We start from the raw sequence: 20,443 nt of genomic DNA on the forward strand, positions 1-20,443 counted from the left end.
TTTCCAAACATAAACATTAGCATAACCTTATTGGACTTATAAAAATAATTTTTTTAGTAACAGAAGCAGAAGATTCTCCTGAACTGTATCATTTCAGCTAACATTTATTTACTTAAGATGAAAATAATATAACAGCTATAAAAAGTCAAGAGGTAGCCAGGTGCAGTGGCTCATGCCTGTAACCCAAACACTTTGGGAGGCCGAGGCAGGTGAACCACCTGAGGTCAGGAGTTTGAGACTGGCCTGGCCAACATGGTGAAACCCTATCTCTACTAAAAATACAAAAATTAGCCAGGCATGGTGGCAATCGCCTGTAGTCCCAGCTACTAGGGAGGCTGTGGTGGGAGGATCACATGAACCTGAGTGGTGGAGGTTGCAGTGAGCTATGATCACACCACTGCACTCCAGCCTGGGTGACAGAGCAAGACTCTGTTTCAAAGAAAAAAAAGAAAAAGTCAAGAGCATGGGGAGTATTAAAATCAGACAGAACCAATGGTCTATCATCAGAACAGCTCCATTTTTTTGTTAACATTATGTGTTAAGGTCAATTTGCTAAACATTAATATTTGTACTAAAGTTTTACATGTACCATATAACACATTAGTGCTGACTTAGGCTTAATGTCCTTTGCTGTACAATATACTTGAATATCATACTTATATATCACAACAAAAGTATCTTTCCCTAAGGCAATTACCATTAATACTGCTTTAAAGTTATAAAATGTGGGCTGAGGGGTGGCTCACACCTGTAATCCCAGCACTTTAGGAGTCCGAGGCAGGCAGATCACGAGGTCAAGAGATCAAAACCATCCTGGCCAACATGGTGAAACCCTGTCTCTACTGAAGGACAAAAATTACCTGGGCAGGGTGATGCACACCTGTAGTCCCAGCTACTTGGGAGGCTGAGGCAGGAGAATCTCTTGAATCCGGGAGGCAGAGGTTGTGGTGAGCCGAGATTGCAACTCCAGCCTGAACAACAAGTGTGAAACTTTGTCTCAAAAAAAAAAAAAAATTATGAAATGTGAAGATTGTTTTTATAATTTTACAACACCTGAGCATTACTGTCTTTAAACTAAATAATCTAATAAATCACCATCACAACAAAAGCCTCACAAGCTAATCTGTTTCACCTTATAAAAAGCACCGACATTTAGTGCGCAATAATTTGTTGCAGCAGCCACGGGAAACTAGTATCATAGTAAAGCCTCAAAACCCACCTGAAGGGGCTGGGCATGGTGGCTCATGCCTGTAATCCCAGCACTTTGGGAGGCCAAGGTGGGTGGATCACTTGAGGTCAGGAATTTGAGACCAGCCTTGCCAACATGGTGAAACCCCATTTCTAAAAAAAATACAAAAATTAGCCAGGCGTGGTGGCACATGCCTATAATCTCAGCTACTCAGGAAGCTGAGACATGGGAACTGTCTGAACCCAGGGTGGGGCGGAGGTTGCAATGAGCCAAGATTGTGCCACTGCACCCCACCCTGGGTGACAGAGCGAGGCTCCAGCTCAACAACAACAACAACAACAAAAAACCCCACCTGAAGAAGGTTTCCAGTTCTGTCAACAGTGCCCCACCAAACCCCTTAGAAGCACACATTCCTTTGCTGTGGGCCATGGACAAGAAGAAGGAAGCGCCTCCTCATGGCAGGGGCCTACACAGGAGAAACTCAAGGGAAGGCATGCCAGGCCGGTCCTTCTGCCAAGGCCATTTTCTTTTCTTTTATTTATTTATTTATTTATTTTTTGAGACACAGTTTCACTCTGTCTCCCAGACTGGCGTGCAGTGACACAATCTTGGCTCACTTCGACCTCTGCCTCCCCAGTTCAAGTGATTCTCCTGCCTCAGCCTCCTGAGTAGCAGGGATAACAGGAGCATAGCATGCCTAGCTAATTTTTGTATTTTTAGTAGAGATGGGATTCTGCCATGTTCCCCAGGCTGGGCTCAAACTCCTCGCCTCAAGTGATCCACCTATCTCAGCCTCCCAAAGTGCTGAGGAGTGAGCCACCGCACCCAGCACTCACCATGGCCTTTGATGGCAGGCTTTTTCCAGGTGAGCACTCTTGTCTGGTCTGGCTCTCCCCCACTCTCCCTCTCACCAAGTTGGAATCCCTCACTACTTTTCAGTAGAGGAGAGTGTGTACCCCAGTCTCAAGCTTGGTATGATTCAGGTCTGCATTGAACTCTTGAAACCTGGCTGATCCTCAAGCCCTGGAGAAAAAAAAGTATCTCTCTGCAGGTATGATACGGGATGGGCCTGTCCCCAGGACCCTGGGAGAGGGAAGCCCAATGTCCCACCAGGTTGGCAGTGCTGGGGAAGGGAAAGTGTTATGGTAGCCCCAAGACTAAAAAGAGGCAGCAGAGGGAGCAGGGCATCACTCCTATTGACCTCATGCCGCTGCCTGAGTGAGGTGAGGGAGGAGTGCACCCGAGTGACGTGAGGCAGAGAGGTGCGGTTCCAGGATGGCCTTCACCCTCCCTTCCTGCCATGTTACTCTGATCCCCTGCAGGTGAGCCTGCCCACTTTGGGCTTAGGGATGCCGCTGAGGCGTGTACTCAAACGCAGCCTCCCATGCATCATGTCTCCAGGAGTGGGGCAGAGCAGGGAGGAGTCCTAGACAGAGGAGAGGCCAGGGCAGGAGGGAGTGGGCCTCAAACTCCAGGAGGGGGCCCTTCTCATGGGTCCTCTTTTCCGGTCTCTCCTTCCTTACCCCTGGGCAGATCACCTGGGGAAGAACTGAGGCAAGGTTTCTCATCCTCAGGTCAGAGGGGTTCAATTACCAGGCCCAAGTAGCTGGGATTACAGGCAAGCACCACTATGCCTGGTTAATTTTGTATTTTTAGTAGAGACAGGGTTTCTCCATGTTGGTCAGGCTGGTCTCGAACTCCTGACCTCAGTTGATCCACCCACCTCTCCCTCCCAAAGTGCTGGGATTACAGGTATAAGCCACCAAGACCGGTCAAGAAATCCTTTTTCAAAAACGAGCTGGGCTCAGTGGCTCATGCCGAAAATCCCAGCAATTTGGGAGGCCGAGGTGGGTGGATCACTTGAGGTCAGGATTTGAGACCAGCCTGGGCAACATGATGTAACCCCGTGTCTACTAAAAAAAAAAATATATATATATATATATAAATTAGCCGGGTGTGGTGTTGGCCACCTGTAATCCCATCTTTTCAGGAGGCTGAGGCAGGAGAATCACTTGAACCTGGGAGACGGAGGTTGCAGTGAGCCGAGATCATGCCACTGCAATGCAGCCTGGGTGACAACAGTGAGACTCCATCGCAAAAACAAAAACAAAAACAGATTCCATCTCAAAAAAATAAATAAATAAAAATAAATAAAACAAAAAACAAATGTGGTATGGCAATGAAAATACTGTGTTAAAGTTTCATAGAAAATAAAAGACCACTCATACAATAAGCTGTCTTTTTAGATGAGTATATTTGTTATTCTTATTATATAGCTAAGAAACCGGTTAGAAGAATGCTATTTGATTGGACCATGTTGCATTTCTGGGCAGTGCAGCTGAGATCATACTTCATGTGTAACTCCACTAGCCTACCAGGGTGCCTCTCATAAAGGTAAGAAATGTAAATTTGGCCTAATATACAGTTTCCAGGGCAGCACTGGGTCAATTCTACATACAGTACTTCTATGTTCATCAAGGGAAACCTTAAGAAAAGGTGAAAATGCTTCTAGAAGGCAACTGGACACCAGCGCCCTTGTTTGTTGCCTTTGGGCTCTTCCTCTAAGGCCAATAGTGACCTGAAATTACTGACTAACTATTCCAATCAAGTGGACAAAATGGTACCAAGGTCGTCAACATCAGACAAATTCACTTGAGGACCTATGTGCTTTGAAAGACAAAACTGCTTTTGTAAAGGATACTGTATTTCAGAAAAACATAATCATATTACAACTAATAACACTGTAAAATGCTGATGTGTTGAATGCTACTTTAGAAAAACATGTTCAAATCTAGGAAAAAAATTTCTGATAGAAAACTACATATTGGCTGGGCGAGGTGGCTCATGCCTGTAATCCCAGCACTTTGGGAGGCTGAGGCGGGCAGATCACGAGGTCAGGAGCTCAAGATCAGCCTGACCAACATGGTGAAACCCCATCTCTACTAAAGATACAAAAAGTTAGCCAGACGTGGTGGTGTGTGCCTATAATTCCCAGCTACTCAGGAGGCTGAGGCAGGAGAATCGCTTGAACCCAGGAGGCAGAGGTTGCAGTGAGCCAGTGAGCCAAGATCACACCACTGCACCCCAGCCTACGTGACAGAACAAGACTCTGTCTCAAAAAAAAAAAAAGAAAGAAAGAAAGAAAGAAAACTACATGTCAATTATCTAGCTAGCTAGCTAACTATCTAGAGACAGGCTTTCATTCTATTGCTCAGGATGGAGAGCAGTGAGATGATCATAGCTCACTGCAGCCTTGAGCTCCTGGCCTCCTCAGCCTCTTAAGTAGCTAGGGCCACAGGTGGACACATTTACACCTCGGTTTTTTGTTTGTTTTATAGATAGGGTTTCACTACATTGCCCAGGTTGGTGTCAAACTGGAGTCTCGCTGTGTCGCCCAGGCTGGGGTGCAGTGGTGCGATCTCGGCTCACTGCAACCTCCGCCTCCTGGGTTCAAGCGATTCTCCTGTATCAGCCTCCCGAGGAGCTGGGACTTCAGGCATGCACCACCACATACGGCTAATTTTTGTATTTTTTGTAGAGACTGGGTTTCACCATGGCCAGGCTAGTCTCGAACTCCTGACCTCAGGTGATCCACCCGCCTCGGCCTCCCAAAGTGCTGGGATTACAGGTGTCAGCCAGCAAGCCTGGATGAGCACTTTATGTTATTAAATAGCCTAATCCAAGCAGGGCACGGTCCCTCACGCCTGTAATCCCGACAACTCTGATGGCCAAGGTGAGAAGATCGCTTAAACCCAGTTGTTCGAAACCGGCCTGGGCAACATAGCGAGACCCCCATCTCTACAAAAGGTACAAAAATTTGGCCAGGTGCGCACCGCGCCTGGCTAATTTTTGTATCTTTTGTAGAGACCGGGTTTCATCATGTTGCCCAGGCTGGTCTCAAACTCCTGAGCCCAAGCCATCCATCCTCCCGCCTCGGCCTCCCAAAACGCTGGGATTACAGGGCCCAGCCAGCCTCATGTTTTATTTAAGCAGTCCCTCCCCGTTGCACACTTGGATAGTTTTTTATTTTTTTAGACAGGGTTTACCTCAGTCTGGCAGGCTGCAATGCTGTGGTGGGATCATAGCTCATTGGAGCCTTCAACCTTGGGGTTCAAGTAGCTGGGGGTTGAGTGAGGTAGGACTACAGAGATCCGGTCGCGCCATATTGCTAGGTTGCTCTTGGCCTGAAGGGATCCTCCAGCCTCGGCCGCGCCCGGACATAGTTTTCTAGTTTTGACCGATATAAACACTGTGCTTGGTCTGAGTTTTCAACTACCCTTCTCCAGCTAGCAACACACAGGACCTGGCGGGGAGGTCGTGGTTACCAGGCTCCACTCTGATGATAAGACTGCCCAGCTGCAAGCACCGTGCAGCCCCAGTAACGTCGCCGAACGCCCGCGCCTGTGACGTCGCCGAAGGCCCACCTCTATGGCGTCGCCGAGGAACGTCTCTCACGCGGAGCCAATCGGAACTCGCGGAGGGGCTGCTGGGGCTTCCAGGAGGGCGCATGTGCGGATGACTGGCCGCAGGCGGCCGGGCGGGCTGTAACCCGCCGCTGAACTGGCGCTTCTGTGTCCAGAGGCTTCGGCCTGGCCGCCGTCGCCTGTAAGCTACGAGGAGGAGATTTACGACTTGGCCGGGCGCAGCAAAGGCCAGACTCTGCGCGAACAGGCGCTGGGCACCAACCGGCAGGCACCTGGCGGGCACCATCGCACGGTGGCGCAGAAGCCCCTCAATGGCCAGCGCCAGCTGCAGCCGTGGCCGCGCAGTCGTCTCACCTGAGCTTGGGTACGTGCGCCCCACAACACCTCCCCCAGCCAGGGCCCGGGGACCCCCGGGAGCGTCCCCCCCGCTACCTGGCGCCGCTCATCCTGGGCGGGGTCGGTCCCCTCTCAGGCTGCCCCTCATTAGGGAGCTGCACCCCCGAGCTTGACCTCTGAAGGCCCTTTGCGATAGCATTAAGCCTTTGAAACTTTGTAGCGGGTTAGAAGGGGCTAGGAAACGAAGAAAACATCTTTTTAAAAATATAAGCGATCGGCCGGGAGCGGTGGCCCACGCCTGTAATCCCAGCGCTTTCTTTGGTAGGCCGAGGCTGGTGGATCACGAGGTCAGGAGTTCAAGACCAGCCTGGCCAGCATGGTGAAACCCCGTCTCTACTAAAAACACAAAAATTAGCCGGGTGTGGTGGCGGGCGCCTGTAATCCCAGCTACTCGGGAGGCTGAGGCAGAGAATTGTTTGAACCCGGGAGGCGGAGGTTGCAGTGGGCCGAGATCGCGCCACTGCACTCCAGCCTGTTGGATAGACTGAGATAACGTCTAAACAAACAAATATATGTACGTATTTATATATATGCAATCCAGCCTGGGAGGTTGAGATTACAGTGAGCCGAGATTATATAAGCGATCAAGCACGGGAGGTTGAGGTTACAGTGAGCCGAAATTGTGCCATTGCACTCCAGTCTGTGTGACAGAGGGAGACTCTGTCTCTTAAAAATTATATGTAAGTGAGAGCTTTTCTTCCAGTGCTCATGCTCAGATTGAAGAAAGTAATTGGGCCAGGACCGGTGACTCACGCCTGTAATCCCAGCACTTTGGGGGGCCGAGGCCGGCAGATCGCTTGAGCTCAGGAGTTCCAGACTAGCTTGGGCAACATGGTGAAACCCTGTCTCTACAAAAATACAAACAATTAGCTGGGCATGGTGGCAAGCGCTTGTAGTCCCTGCTGCTTGCGGGACTGAGGCGGGAGGATCTCTTGAGCCTCAATCCTCGCTGCAGCCTCCACCTCCTGGGCTCAGGCAATCCATTTCAGCCTCCCAAAGTGCTGGGATTACAGGAACGAGCCATCGTGCCTGGCCTTACGCTATATTTTAATGCTTTTTTTTTGAAAATGGAAACTTTTACAGGCAATTCACTTCTTCATACTAATGATGAGGAAATGATGCTGTTCTGTCCTGTTATGTGTTTTGTTTGTGTGTATGTGTGTGTGTGTTTTTCTTGAGACAGGGTCTTGCTTTATTGCCCTGGCTGGAGTGAGGTGGCGCAATCATGGCTCAAGGAATCCTTCCCCGTCAGCCTCCCCAGTAGCTAGGACTGACTACAGGTGCATGCTACCACCCTTGGCTAATTCTTTTTTTGAAATGGAGTATCACTCTGTCTCCTAGGCTGGAGTGCAGTGGTGCAATCTTGGCTCACTGCAGGCTGGTCTCAAACTCCTAACTTCAGATGGTCCACCCACCTTGGCATCCCAAAGTGCTGGGATTACAAGTGTGACCCACTGTGCCCGGTGATTTTGCTCATTTTAGATACTAGAACTTCTTAATTTAATTTTGTTTTGTTTTGTTTTCCTGAGATGGAGTCTTGCTTTGTCGCCAGGCTGGAGTGCAGTGGCGTGATCTTGGCTCACTGCAACCTCTGCCTCCTGAGTTCAAGCGATTCTCCTGCCTCAGCCTCCCGAGTAGCTGGGACTACAGGTGCGCACCACCACACCAGGAGTTCAAGGCTGCAGTGAGCCATGATCGTGCCACTGCACTCCAGCCTGGGCAACAGAGAGAGACCCTGACTCCACAAGTAAATAAGTCAACATCATATGATCTGTACCAGGGTACAGGCAGGTGCTATTATCCCCACTTTTCATCCTCAACTCTGAGTTGAGTCATACATCAACCTCTAGTAAAAAGTGGCATGCTCTCAGTCAAAGGGGCAAGCCCAAACCACGTGGAAAGGATCTTATCTCTCTTGAGAGCTAATATAAAAAGAATTCCTCCTAGATATAAGCATTGTGACATCAGTTACTTAGGCTAAACATGCCTATTATGCTAAGTGAATTATTAACAATAAATACTTTGTGCCATGTTAATTATCATAATATGATTTATAATTTGTTTTAACCTTAGGTTATATGTACCTTGAAGCCATTTATATTTTGGTATACTTGTAATGGTTACTATACACTAGACTATGTGTATTGGACTAGACATGGAGAGTCAAAAAAGAGTATGTGATCAGAGTAGAAATCATGCCCTGGCTTCCTTCGTGTCTACCTCCTACTTCAAGTAGAAGCAGTAGAAAAAGTAATTACCTAAGATTTTTTGGATTCTGGTTTGTGGAGAAGCACCCTTATATTTAGGCTGATGGGTGGCTAAATTAGAAAGTATTTTTTGTGATTTAGAATTTTATATGGAGATGTTCATTGTGATTAATTATTCTTTGTATTAGCAGATTTTTGCTTTTTATAGCTGCATGATTTCTTGTTTATTATTCATTGATTATTGTCTATTAATAAAGAAAAACTTTATTTCACTAAAACAGTGATATATAATCCAAGTTGGGTTTTTTAATAATGACTGACATTTTTCTTTGGGAATACATTACTGTTAAAAATGTAGATTATTAGATACATTATTTTTAATGAATATAAGTGGTATAATTAGAAGGGTGAAAAGAATCCTTGGAAACATTAGTTTAATTTGATAGCTAAGAAACTGAGGAGAAGATACTTATTCTTTGTAGCATATTTTCTAAAGTCATTTCATTGTCTCACCAAGAAGTATTTGCATAAAGCCAGTTCGATTCTAGCATCTGTTGAATATTTAAGGTTGAGTAAAGTGGGTGAGTTTAACAGATATTTTCCCTTATTTCTTTTAGGCGAATGTGGATTGGGAAAGTCGACATTAATCAACTCATTATTCCTCATAGATTTGTATTCTCCAGAGTATCCAGGTCCTTCTCACAGAATTAAAAAGACTGTACAGGTATGGATATTAGTATTGTTAATTGATGATAAGCTGGAATAATATTAATACACACAAAGCACATGTTGTAACTTTTATTATTCTTCCTTAGAGGTAAGATGCAAACTTGGGCTTAGCCAGTGTAAGATGATAAATATGACTTCATAAAATTTAAAAAAAAAAAGAAGTACAGTTAATCAGAAGAATTATCTTGACTAGAACTTTCCAAATTTGTCCTAAGGACTCTCCTAGAGATGACACTGTGACATAGTAACCAGTTCCCCTGGAGTTGTGCTGTCTAGTATGATAGTCATTTGCCATGTGTATAAATCAATTAAAATTAAATTAAAAATGCAATTTCTCATTTGCTCCAGATACATTTCAAGTGCTCAACAGCCACATGTGGCAAGTGGTTGCCATTTTGTGCAGCACATATATGAAGATTTTCATCATTGCAGGAAATTGCATTGGATGATGTAGAGAAAACATGATTTTTAGAAAAGCTATTGTTATTTAAATACAGTGTTCTATATTAGTCAGTGGGATAATACCATATCATAGTTGAATGGCAATAGCAATTCTGTAAGACTTCCAAGTTATATGTGATCTAATTTACTGCTTCTCAGTCTTTGCTATGCATTCCAATCCTGGGTATCCTGTGAAATTTAGTTCTTCTAGTAGGTCTGAGATGGGCTGTATTTCTACATTTCTAACAAGATTCCAGGTGATACTGATGCTGCTGGATGGGGTAGATCACACTTTATAGAGCAAGGGACTAGACTCTAGATGTGCACTTCTTATTAAATGGTACAGCAGCCTGTAGTCACTTCTCATCTTAGCAAAGGTCACCGAACTTCAAGTAACATGACTTGGGTTTGTATACGAACTTTGCCACTTATTTGATAAAGTTGTTTAACTTCTTTAAACCCATTTACTTTTCTATAAAATGGAGATAATACCTATCATAAAATTGTTTTTAAGACGTACTCTAAAATAATGTAGCTAGATAGAAGAATTCTCATTATTGTAAGAAATTTAAAACTGTTTGCTTTAATTTTATCCATTTGTATAAATTCTATCTCAATCCTAATTTAAACCTGATATTTAGACCTTCAGTTTTTCCGTAAGTCCTAAGTGAAGAAAACAACTATGAAATTTTAGTCTGAAGTAATTATCTTAGTATTTTATAAATAATACTTTTATTTTTGTTTGAATTCACATTGTTTTTGAGGTATTTTTCTGTCAAATCTTAAAACTCCTAAGTTCATCATGAAGTTTTTATATTATTTAAAGTAATATCTCATTTGAAATTTAAAACTGAATATAATTGTTTTCATATTATGAAGTGTGTTATTAGTGCAAATAATATGCTAATAATTTAGCTGTGTTTCGACAATAAATAGTTTATTTTCTTTCATTTGAAACGTTTTGAAATAATGAATAAAGATTTATTCAACATAATTTATATTTTTGAATCTTTATATAGACTAACTGGACATGTCTTCCACTGGTAAATTCATTTTGCCTATTTGAAAATATTGATTATTGTCCGTTAACAGTCATCAGTTAATTCATATGTAGAATTGCAACTTAATTGTTTATTTGCATTCTATAGCTGGCAGCCTGTTATCGATTACATTGATAGTAAATTTGAGGACTACCTAAATGCAGAATCATGCATGAACAGACGTCAGATGCCTGATAACAGGGTGCAGTGTTGTTCATACTTCATTGCTCCTTCAGGACATGGGTCAGTACCTTGATACTTCTGATTCCTTTTTGTTGTTGTTGCTTACTGTTATCTGTATGTGCATATTTTAGTAATCTTGAAGTTTGTGAAGTACATACAACTATACCCATTATGAAGTACCAAATTTCATGTAGAAATGTCTTAGTTGAAAAGCCTTTTTAAGTCCTGTATAAGCTAAGTGATTTTACTCCTTAGTTCTTTATTCATAAGGATTTTCCCTGCTTCATGGAAATAAGCAGTGTTGCCACCATGGTTTGAGGTCTCAATGTGGCAAATTTAGCTTTCATGTTGACCACTCTGCTACTAATTGAACTACCAAATGAAGACAAGCAGCCATACCAGTTAGACATATTCAAAATCAAAGATGCTATTTATTATAAGTCTCATAAGAGATGGTTATCAAAAGCACTTGCATGCCAATGTTTTCTTGTGCCATTTCTTTCTACAATAAATCTATTTGGCTTCTGTTTCACCTTAGCTGTCATAGACATGTCGTTTAGGTATCATATTGTCATTACTAACTTTTTGTTTATTAAGGCATAAGACCTAAGAATCTAGACATTAATCTGATGTGATTGTTCTGTTATAGTTAGCCTGTACTCCCTTTTTTTGTTGTTTGTACTTCCCCTTTATTTTGAGTACATGTATGTGTCATTGACAACTGCAGATTTTTGCAATTATTATTCCTCAGTCTTTTCCTTTGGGTAAGTAACTCAGCATACATAATTCAGCCACCTGATAATTGTAACTCCACCATCTCTCCACTGAAAGAACCGTAGTATCATCAGGCTAAACAGCATTAAGTTATCTAATGCTCACATTACAGTAGTAGTGTAAACCAATTCCTTCAAGTATACCTTTCTCTTCAATTTTTGGCTTCTCACTCTCTCTTTTTTTTTTTAATGGATGGGTCAATGCCCATTATCACTCTAGATAGATAAGGGAGCCTTAATTATATACTTATATTTTTGCACTGTCAGACTGGAGTGGGGTAAAAATGTTTCTTCTTTTATGTCTAATACTCTTTTTTTATTTTTATTTTATTTTTTTGCTGTGCCCTAGACCATTACATAACTGAAGACTCCCACCTTCAGGCAGGATTGTGTAGTACATGTTTGTAACTACTTCACATTGCCTTTTGTTGAGGTAATTTCAGTTTTTATTATTGTTATACTTTAAGTTTTAGGGTACATGTGCACAACGTGCAGGTTGGTTACATATGTATACATGTGCCATGTTGGTTTGCTGCTCCCATTAACTCGTCATTTACATTAGGTATTTCTCCTAATGCTATCCCTCCCCCATCCTCCCACCCCATGACAGGCCCCGATGTGTGATGTTCCCCACCCTCTGTGGAAGTGTTCTCATTGTTCAATTCCCACCTATGAGTGAGAACATGCGGTGTTTGGTTTTCTGTCCTTGTGATAGTTTGCTCAGAATGATGGTTTCCAGCTTCATCCATGTCCCTACAAGGGACATCAACTCATCCTTTTTATGGCTGCATAGTATTCCATGGTGTATATGTGCTACATTTTCTTAATCCAGTCTATCATTTAACGGTGTTCTCAGTTTACATATTTAAATCACTAAACTGACTCTTTGACTTAAAAGGCTCAAAAAAAGTAATCTCAAAAATACAGCACACTGTATAACCTTTTATGAGTATTTATGTAGCTTCTTGAATTTATGTTTTTAAATCTTTCTCATTTAACTTGTCAGGGCCTTTTCCTGAAAGCCTTCTGAGTGAAATCTTAACCTGCAGTTAAGTCAATAAAATTTGTCAGCTTATAACCAATTTTATTATTTTAGATCTGGACTCTCTCCAAGTTTAGTAATTCTCATGAAATCACATTCCTCCCATCTCTTTGCGGAAAATTTTATTTCTTAAAATTGCATGAGAAATGAGAGCTTTTTTAAAAGAAAAGTTTTTATATTCAAATGATATCTAGTGGCTTTGCACCATTTCTTATTTGTCGCAAGGGGTAAGATATTTAAAATTGCTATATCTTATATATAAAATGTGCCTTTGAATAATTTCTCAGTTTAACTAGTTTTAGAAATGGAGCAAAGTTTTGCCCATTGGTACATGATATTGTGGATTAAGTGAAAGAATATGAGGCCGGGCACTGTGGCTCACGCCTGTAATCCCAGCACTTTGGGAGGCTGAGGCGGGCGGATCACCTGAGGTCGAGAGTTCGAGACCAGACTGACCAACATGGAGAAACCCCGTGTCTACTAAAAATACAAAATTAGCCGGCCGTGGTGGTTCATGTCTGTAATCTGAGCTACTAGGGAGGCTGAGTCAGGACAATCGCTTGAACCTTGGAGGCGGAGGTTACAGTGAGCCGAGATCACACCATTGCACTCTAGCCTGGGCAACAAGAGTGAAACTCCTCCTCCTCAAAAAAAAGAATATGACACAGAATTTTATGTATATAGTTCCAGATACCCTGCTCACTACAGACTGAAATTCCATGCAGTTTAATAAATTAATCAGAGCATTTCCATCTTGTCTGGGTAGTCCCTAGTTTCCCTTTTTAGAGGGATTTGTTTTTAGAGTAATTATAAATTGGTCCAACAGTGTACTTTCAGTGCCTCCTACCTCCCTCTACAAAGTATGAACTGCATGCATGGCTAATTTATGATTTCAGTTATTATTGCTTCATGTGCGTTGTTCCTTATTTTGTAACTATTATTAAAGTAAAAAACTGACTTGGAACATGAATTTTAAAATAGTGTTTTATCCTTCAAGTATTAATTACCACTTTTAGAAAAACTGGTGTCATCCAGTGAGTTTTATACAGGATTTTTTCCCTTAGAAATACATACATACACACAAAAAAAATTTTTCATTTACCCTGTAGTTGTTTATTATGCTGTAGACTTTGAGGTTAATTAGTCTTTTCTCTCTAGTGTGGGTTTATCTTCTAGAAATGATAAAGGATTTTCTATTGCTTAAAAACAAGATTTACAAACTAAATTTGTTGGTGAAAAGACCAGCCAATATAAAACTAAAAGGACAGAAGAAAAAAATTCAACCAGAATGTAATATACATGTGAACTAAATGTTTTCTGTTGCTGACGTTTTGTAGGCTTCTGAAATTTAATGAGACTTTTACAAGGTTTATCATTTCTCCTAAAGTTTAATTTTTAAACTGACTTAAATGTTTTTTGACCCTTTGGTTATATTTAAGAAGTTGACTTCTCTAATTTCCTTGTCATGTTTATTTTTAAATATTTTTATCTTTAAAAGTTGGGATATTATAATAAGTATTCAGCAAGTATTGATTTGCGTTTAAATATAAAATCTTGTTATTTGGATTTTAATACTTTATATTAAATGCCTTTAAGATTTATTAAAATTTTAGATTAATTGAACTCTGCTTTTTTGTCACTGGATTAATAAGCAGGCTTGTATCTGACATAATAGCTTAATAAGGCAGTGACAATTTAAATTAGTCATGAGTATAAATTGAAAAACCGTAACAATTTAGAAATCTGAGATTGAATAATTCATGGCATTTCTATTTAGTGTTTTATATAATGATTAATAAAAAGAAGCAAAACTTAATTTTTTTTTCAAAGATGGATAGGTTCAGGCCAGATGCAGTGGCTTACGCCTGTAATCCCAGCACTTTGGGGACCAAGGCAGGAGGATTGCTTGAGGCCTCAGACTAGGCAACATAGTGACATCCTGTCTCTACAAAAAATAAAAAAAATTAGTTGGGGCTGGGGGCAGTGACTCACACCTGTAATCGTAGCACTTTGGGAGGCTGAGGCAGGGGATCACCTGAGGTCAGGAGTTCAAGACCAGCCTGGCCAACATGGTGAAACCTCGTCTCTGCTGAAAATACAAAAATTAGCTGGGCGTGGTGGCGGATGCCTGTAATCCCAGCTACTTGGGAGGCTGAGGCAGGAGAATCGCTCGAACCCGGGAGGCAGAGGTTGCTGTGAGCCAAGATTGTGCCACTGCACTCCAGACTGGGCAATAAGAGTGAAACTCAAAAAAAAAAAAAAAAATTAGTTGGGCATGGAGGCACACTCCTGTAGTCCTAGCTACTTAGGAGTCGAAGTGGAAGAATTGGAGGCTATGGTGAGCTATGACTACACCGCTATCTTAATTCTCCATGTTTGCTTTCTCCCCCTCACTGTCTCTTTCTGCCTGTCAGCCTTACTACCACAGTGAAGTATATACAGTAACCTTTGTTAGTAAAAAGACTGGACTATCTTATTAGTCTTAGGACTCTGATCCCCCCAATTTTAGTATATATGTTTCTCTTTCTTCATTTTAAAATGTCAGTCAATTCAATTATTAGTATGTCAATAAAATTAATAACAGAATGAGACCTTTATTTCATTTTTCTCATGTTTTCATAAAAATTAAGGAGTACCACTTTAGAATGGTAGTCCTTTTCAAAATATTTCTAGTGTCTTCATTTATTCTTGTGAAACATAAAATTTTAGTCCACAGTGTATTCTAAATTTGAGGACTTTGGTTCTCATTTAGAATTGCTAAAGGACATAAGGAAAATCACAGCAGCTTACTTTTTCCTCAACAGATATTTGGGCACCTTCACGAGTGTTAGATACCATGCTAGGTCCTGAGGATACAGATGAATGAGACAAGGCCCTCACTGCGAAGAGTATTTCAGTGAGAAGATGGGAGAAACAAATACAGATGCTCTTCGACTTGGGACAGGGTTACATTAACCCATCGTAAGTTGAAGATATGTTTGATACACCTTGCCTACTAAACATTATAGCGTAGCCTACAGTTGGACAAAATCATCTAACATAAAGCCTATTTTGTGATAACGTTTTGAATATCTCATGTAATTTATTGAATACTATACTGAAAGTAAAAAACAATGGTTGTATGGTTTCTATTCAATGCGTATTGCTTGCACACTATCAAAAATTTGAAAAATTGTTAAGTGGAATCATAGTGAGGAAGCATCTGTATGCAGGCAGGCAATTACTGTACAGCACATTAAGTGTTGTGACCACATAGAAATATGCCTAGTATTAGGTTGGAGAAGGATTCCCAGTGGAAATTGGATCATAAACCAGTGTCATGAGGATGAGTAGGAATTAGCCAGGCCAAGGAGAAGCAGGATGATAATGGAGGGTGTTCCAGCCAAGGTAGTAGCCTGTGGCCAGATGTCAAAGTATGGTGCTTTCAAGGAATTGTAAGAAGTTCAAAAAGGTTGGCACATTGGAAGTAGGAGGCAAAGGAAATGCTAGGAATGCTAAGAGATGAGGTCAGCTGGAGAATCTATGTCTTCACAAGCCTTGTAGGCCATACTAGTTAAGGCATCTGGTCTTTAATAAGATTTTTGGTCAGGGCATAACTCAATAAGATTTGGATTTAGAAAGACCACTCTGACTTCAGTATGGATGGTTTGTATTACAGTTATTCATTCCAAAGGTCTTGGTGGCCTAGACTAAAGTAATGGAAATGGAGATATACATACATATATATATATTTACATCTATACACATACTATATATATGGGAAGAGGATTAGAGGAGGGGAGGAATCCTAGGTTTCACACTTGAGTAATTAGGTAGACTGTAGTGCCATTCACTGAGATAGGAAGCATAGAAGAGAGAAAATGGGGTTCAGATGAGCTTTTGATTTTAAGGAGCCCATGGAACACCCAGGTAGCATATCCACTGGGTAAACACAAATCTGGAACGTAACAGTGAGATATGGGCTGTGTATGAAGATTTGAGAGTCAGTTGACCAATTGAAGATAATTGAAATCTAACTGGGGATGTGAGGAATCTTGTTCTCCCAAACTGATCAATTCAGTCATATTAAATACTGTGTATTTCAGACTTAAACCATTGGAGATTGAGTTTATGAAGTGTTTGCATGAAAAAGTGAGTATCACCCCACTTATTGCCAAAGCAGACACACTCACACCAGAGGAATGCCAACAGTTTAAAAAACAGGTGAGCAGGATGTGTTAACTCAGGTTTCTTATACCATTCTCATAATTTGCAGTTTTTACTATTTTTAGTATAATGTGTTGCAATCCATTCCTCTTACTGCTTTACTGTGTTGTCATTTATGCTGTATTAAAAATAACTCTTGAATCTTCTGCCTTAGTTTTCCCCTCAAAGCTCTTACCCATTATAGTATCCTTATCCTTTGTCAGTTTTTAAATATGGCTGTTTTAAGTGTTTTTTTTTTTCTTTCTTTCTTTGAGATGGAGTCTCGCTCTGTTGCCCAGGTTGGAGTGCAGTGGTGTGATCTCGGCTCACCGCAAGCTCTGCCTCCCAGGTTCACGCCATTCTCCTGCCTCAGCCTCCCCAGCAGCTGGGACTACAGGCGCATGCCGCACGCTTGGCTAATTTTTTGTATTTTTAGTAGAGACGGGGTTTCGCCGTGTTAGCCATGATGGTCTCGATCTCCTGACCTCGTGATCTGCCCGCCTTGGCCTCCCAGAGTGCTGGGATTACAGGCGTGAGCCACCGCGCCCTGCCAAATTTCCTCTTTAAAGTTAAGAATATTCAAGAATATACTGGGCAAATTATTTACTAAAAATCACTACAGAAAGTTGTCCCATACTTGGGAGGAAAAAGGTAAAAAAATATATTAGCATTGGCTGGGCGTGGTGGCTCATGCCTGTATCCTACTAAGTCAGGTAAGTATGTGTTAAGTCCTAAAGTTGTAGTATAGGTTGAACATTCTTTTTTTTTTGAGATGGAGTCTCCCTCTGTCACCCAGGCTGGAGTGCAGTGGCATGATCTCGGCTCACTGCAACCTCTGCCTCCCGAGTTCAAATGATACTTCTGCCTCAGCCTCCTGAGTAGCTGGGACTATAGGCGTGCACCACCACACCTGGCTAATTTTGGTATTTTTAGTAGAGACAGGGTTTCACCATATTGGCCAGGCTGGTCTCAAACTCCTGACCTTACCATCCTCCCGCCTCAGCCTCCCAAAGTGCTGGGATTACAGGCATGAGCCACCGCACCCCGCCTAGGTTGAACATTCTTAAAGAGAAAATTCAAAATGTGAATTGCTCCAAAATCTAAAACGTTTTGAGCACTGACATGCCGCTCAAAGGAAACGCTCACTGGAGCATTTTGAATTTTGGATTTTTGGATTAAGGATGCTCAACCAGTAAGTATAACACAGATATTCCAGAATTCCAAAAAAATTCAAAACACTTCTGGTCCCAAGCATTTCAAATAAGAGATACTCAACTTGCCCCACCCAGGCTGGCATCTCTGCCTCATCATTAAGTCTATTTCTGTTTTCTTATTTGAAAACATACCTAAAATTCAGGGGTTCTTTACCTGGGGCCCACAGTTTGCTCCCAGGGAATCTAATGAACCTCCTGGAATCAAACATTTTGGAGAGAAGGCCAGTCACTTTTATCAGAATGTCAGATGGGTCATGGACCCTCAAGAATTATTTTAAAAATGTATAAGCCCAGTTAAAACATTCACAGTCTCCTTTCCTCAGTGCAAAAGTTGCCCTTTTTGACATTGCATATTTAGAGTAAAAAAATTTCATTAGTAAGAGATCCTCTTTACTAGTTTTGTAAGGAGTTTTTTGTTTCTTAACTTGCTATCTTAAATTATTAAGGGTTAAGTAAGGAGTTTTAAATACCAATAAAATCTTAGTTATAACACCAAACCTCAGAAGTCCTTCCTCTTGGCAATAGGTTTATTGTATTTGTTTAATCTGATATTTAATCTTCTGTATTACAGTAAGCTGAAACCAAAATTGAGACGTGATTGTTTTATGTTTGTTGCTATTATTTTTGAACTTTTTTTTTTTTTTTTTTTTTTTTAAGAGACAAGGTCTTGCTGTGTTGCCCAACTGGCCTCAAACTCCTGAGCTCAAAGTGATCTTCCTACGTCATGCTCCTCCCATATCACGTCACTATAGGCACACACCACTGCCCCTGTCTTATTTTGAACAGTTCTTTAATTTTTAGGATATTGTTTCAAGTTACTGTCCTTATTGGCAATTTTCCCACCAGTGACCCCCGTACCTTGTTCCCAGTTCCCTCTGCCATGCCCAGGCAACTTTCAGTTGCTGAGCTGAGGCTTTAAAACTTACATACTGCTTGAAAATAGGCAACGGAGAAATTGATTTTCATCTCTCTTTTGTAGTTTACCCTTCTACTCTCAAGTAATATTCGTATTTGTGATACATTATTTAAAAATAAAAGTAAAGAACCTTAAAGTTCTTGGCTCCCTTTTTCATTTTGGTTACCTTAAGATTTTTTCTAAAGTGATTCTCCCTTCACTTACACCACTGAATTTTTTAAATGTATTATAGAATAAATATATTTTTTGCCAATAATGCGAAAATACATGGTTTCCCCTTACAAAATTTCAAAGTTGTTTCCGGAGAGCTCATTTGTTACGTTTATGTATCTATTTCTGAAGATTAAACTACAATAAGGCAATAATATAGTACACTTCTCTGTCATGCCCTTACGTTGAGTAGTATGTTAGTGTTAAATCTCAAAAAAATTGATCTAAGCTGTTTTGCATTTCCCCTCCTTGTTTTTACCCCCCAAGTTCCGGTGAAATATTTTTTGAAAAGACTGGGCTTAGTGGAAATATATGTGGTCTATTTTTTTCTTACGGTTGAAAATGGTGAACATTGTTATTTTACAATTCTAAGAAATATGTTGATAAGGTAAGTGCAAGCAATCATGGAAATAGCATGAGATTTTCTTTCCCTAAATAAGAGTTGGACAGATTTACTTTTTGCCTTCTATAAATGTAGCTATTTAAATTTATATCTTCAGTCTAGCAATGAAGTAGGCGCTACATGTAGATGATTCTTTCTCCAAGGTTTTGAAGTCATGAGCAAAAGTTACAAAATAATTTGTGTGTCTAGGGATACATAGGAAAATTAGTCTCTGTACTTTGTCATTATACTTTGTATTGAGGTTTAATACTGAAATAACTATGGAAAGTGAAATAGAAGAGACTCTTTCTTAATGTAAAAACCGTGTGAAAAGTATATAATCCAAGGCTAGTTTTTGAGTCAAAAGCTAGAATCTGAATGTGAAAAGTTGCACAGCCTGGTAGCTGGTAAGTAGGGCACATTTTACATACTAGAACATAGTAAACAAAATCAATCTTCCTACCAGGTAAGAAAAAAATCCTTAAATTGTGTCTTGCACACCTGCTGAAAAAGAGACGGAAAGCCTATGGGAGCAGGACATTGAGGCCATCCTGATTAGAGGACCAGGACTAGTAAAGAGGATCTCTTACTAATGAATTAGAAAAGCAGCAGCAGAGAGGAAATCATGAAGAAATAGTGTAATAGGACTAGAGATGTTAGTAGGTAAGGAACTGAAAGGGCATCAAAATGATCCTCAGTGTTTTCATGTTGAGGCACATTCCTTCCTCTCCCTACCTCACTCCTCATTTCCCACTTCTCTCTCTTGCTTCTCTACATCTTTACCACATACTCTCTTTATCCTCCAGCTTTAGATGTCTGTCTTAAGTTGATATCTATTCATTTTCATACCTCTACCCACTTTCCCAAAACATAAGAATCTCTTTAGCTGTGTAAAAAAAAGGTAGTAACATAAATCTGGATAATAATTGGAAATTGTGGAATAACAAGAAGGTCATTCTCATAAGTGAGAAGTGAGGGGAAAATTTTAAGAGAGTCAAACTGCTACCTTAAGAAATACAGTAGAGATGAGAGTGAATTTTGAAATTAAAGAAATTGGCATGTAATTGATCTTTATTTTCAAAGGAGCAGTTGTTTTTGGTAGGAACTACGTG

At 41.0% G+C, this 20,443-nt stretch overlaps 2 long non-coding RNA genes across 9 annotated transcripts in view; one reads left to right on the forward strand and one right to left on the reverse strand.

Annotated features, from left to right (window-relative positions):
• Positions 1 to 5,638, reverse strand: part of LOC107967089 (uncharacterized) — a 67,655-nt gene extending 62,017 nt beyond the window's left edge. For both annotated transcript variants that reach the window (XR_010147543.1, XR_010147544.1), the window contains exons 1-2: positions 5,236 to 5,638; positions 861 to 971 (exon numbers count right to left, since the gene is read on the reverse strand). This is a non-coding gene — a long non-coding RNA (uncharacterized LOC107967089). The remainder of the gene's footprint in view (positions 1 to 860; positions 972 to 5,235) is intronic.
• LOC745567 (uncharacterized) overlaps positions 5,612 to 20,443 on the forward strand; it is a 38,042-nt gene continuing 23,210 nt past the window's right edge. For 5 of the 7 annotated variants that reach the window (XR_008538032.2, XR_010147542.1, XR_001707289.3 and 2 more), the window contains exons 1-6: positions 5,612 to 5,977; positions 8,834 to 8,940; positions 10,535 to 10,669; positions 11,732 to 11,815; positions 15,229 to 15,385; positions 16,510 to 16,627. This is a non-coding gene — a long non-coding RNA (uncharacterized LOC745567). Of the gene's footprint in view, positions 5,978 to 8,833; positions 8,941 to 10,534; positions 10,670 to 11,731; positions 11,816 to 15,228; positions 15,386 to 16,509; positions 16,628 to 16,884; positions 18,876 to 20,443 lie in introns of those variants that run through there. The other 2 variants (XR_001707290.3, XR_001707287.4) reach the window with 2 other exon arrangements.

The sequence above is a fragment of the Pan troglodytes genome, chromosome 9 (genome assembly GCF_028858775.2).
Source record: "Pan troglodytes isolate AG18354 chromosome 9, NHGRI_mPanTro3-v2.0_pri, whole genome shotgun sequence".
NCBI lineage: Eukaryota > Metazoa > Chordata > Mammalia > Primates > Hominidae > Pan > Pan troglodytes.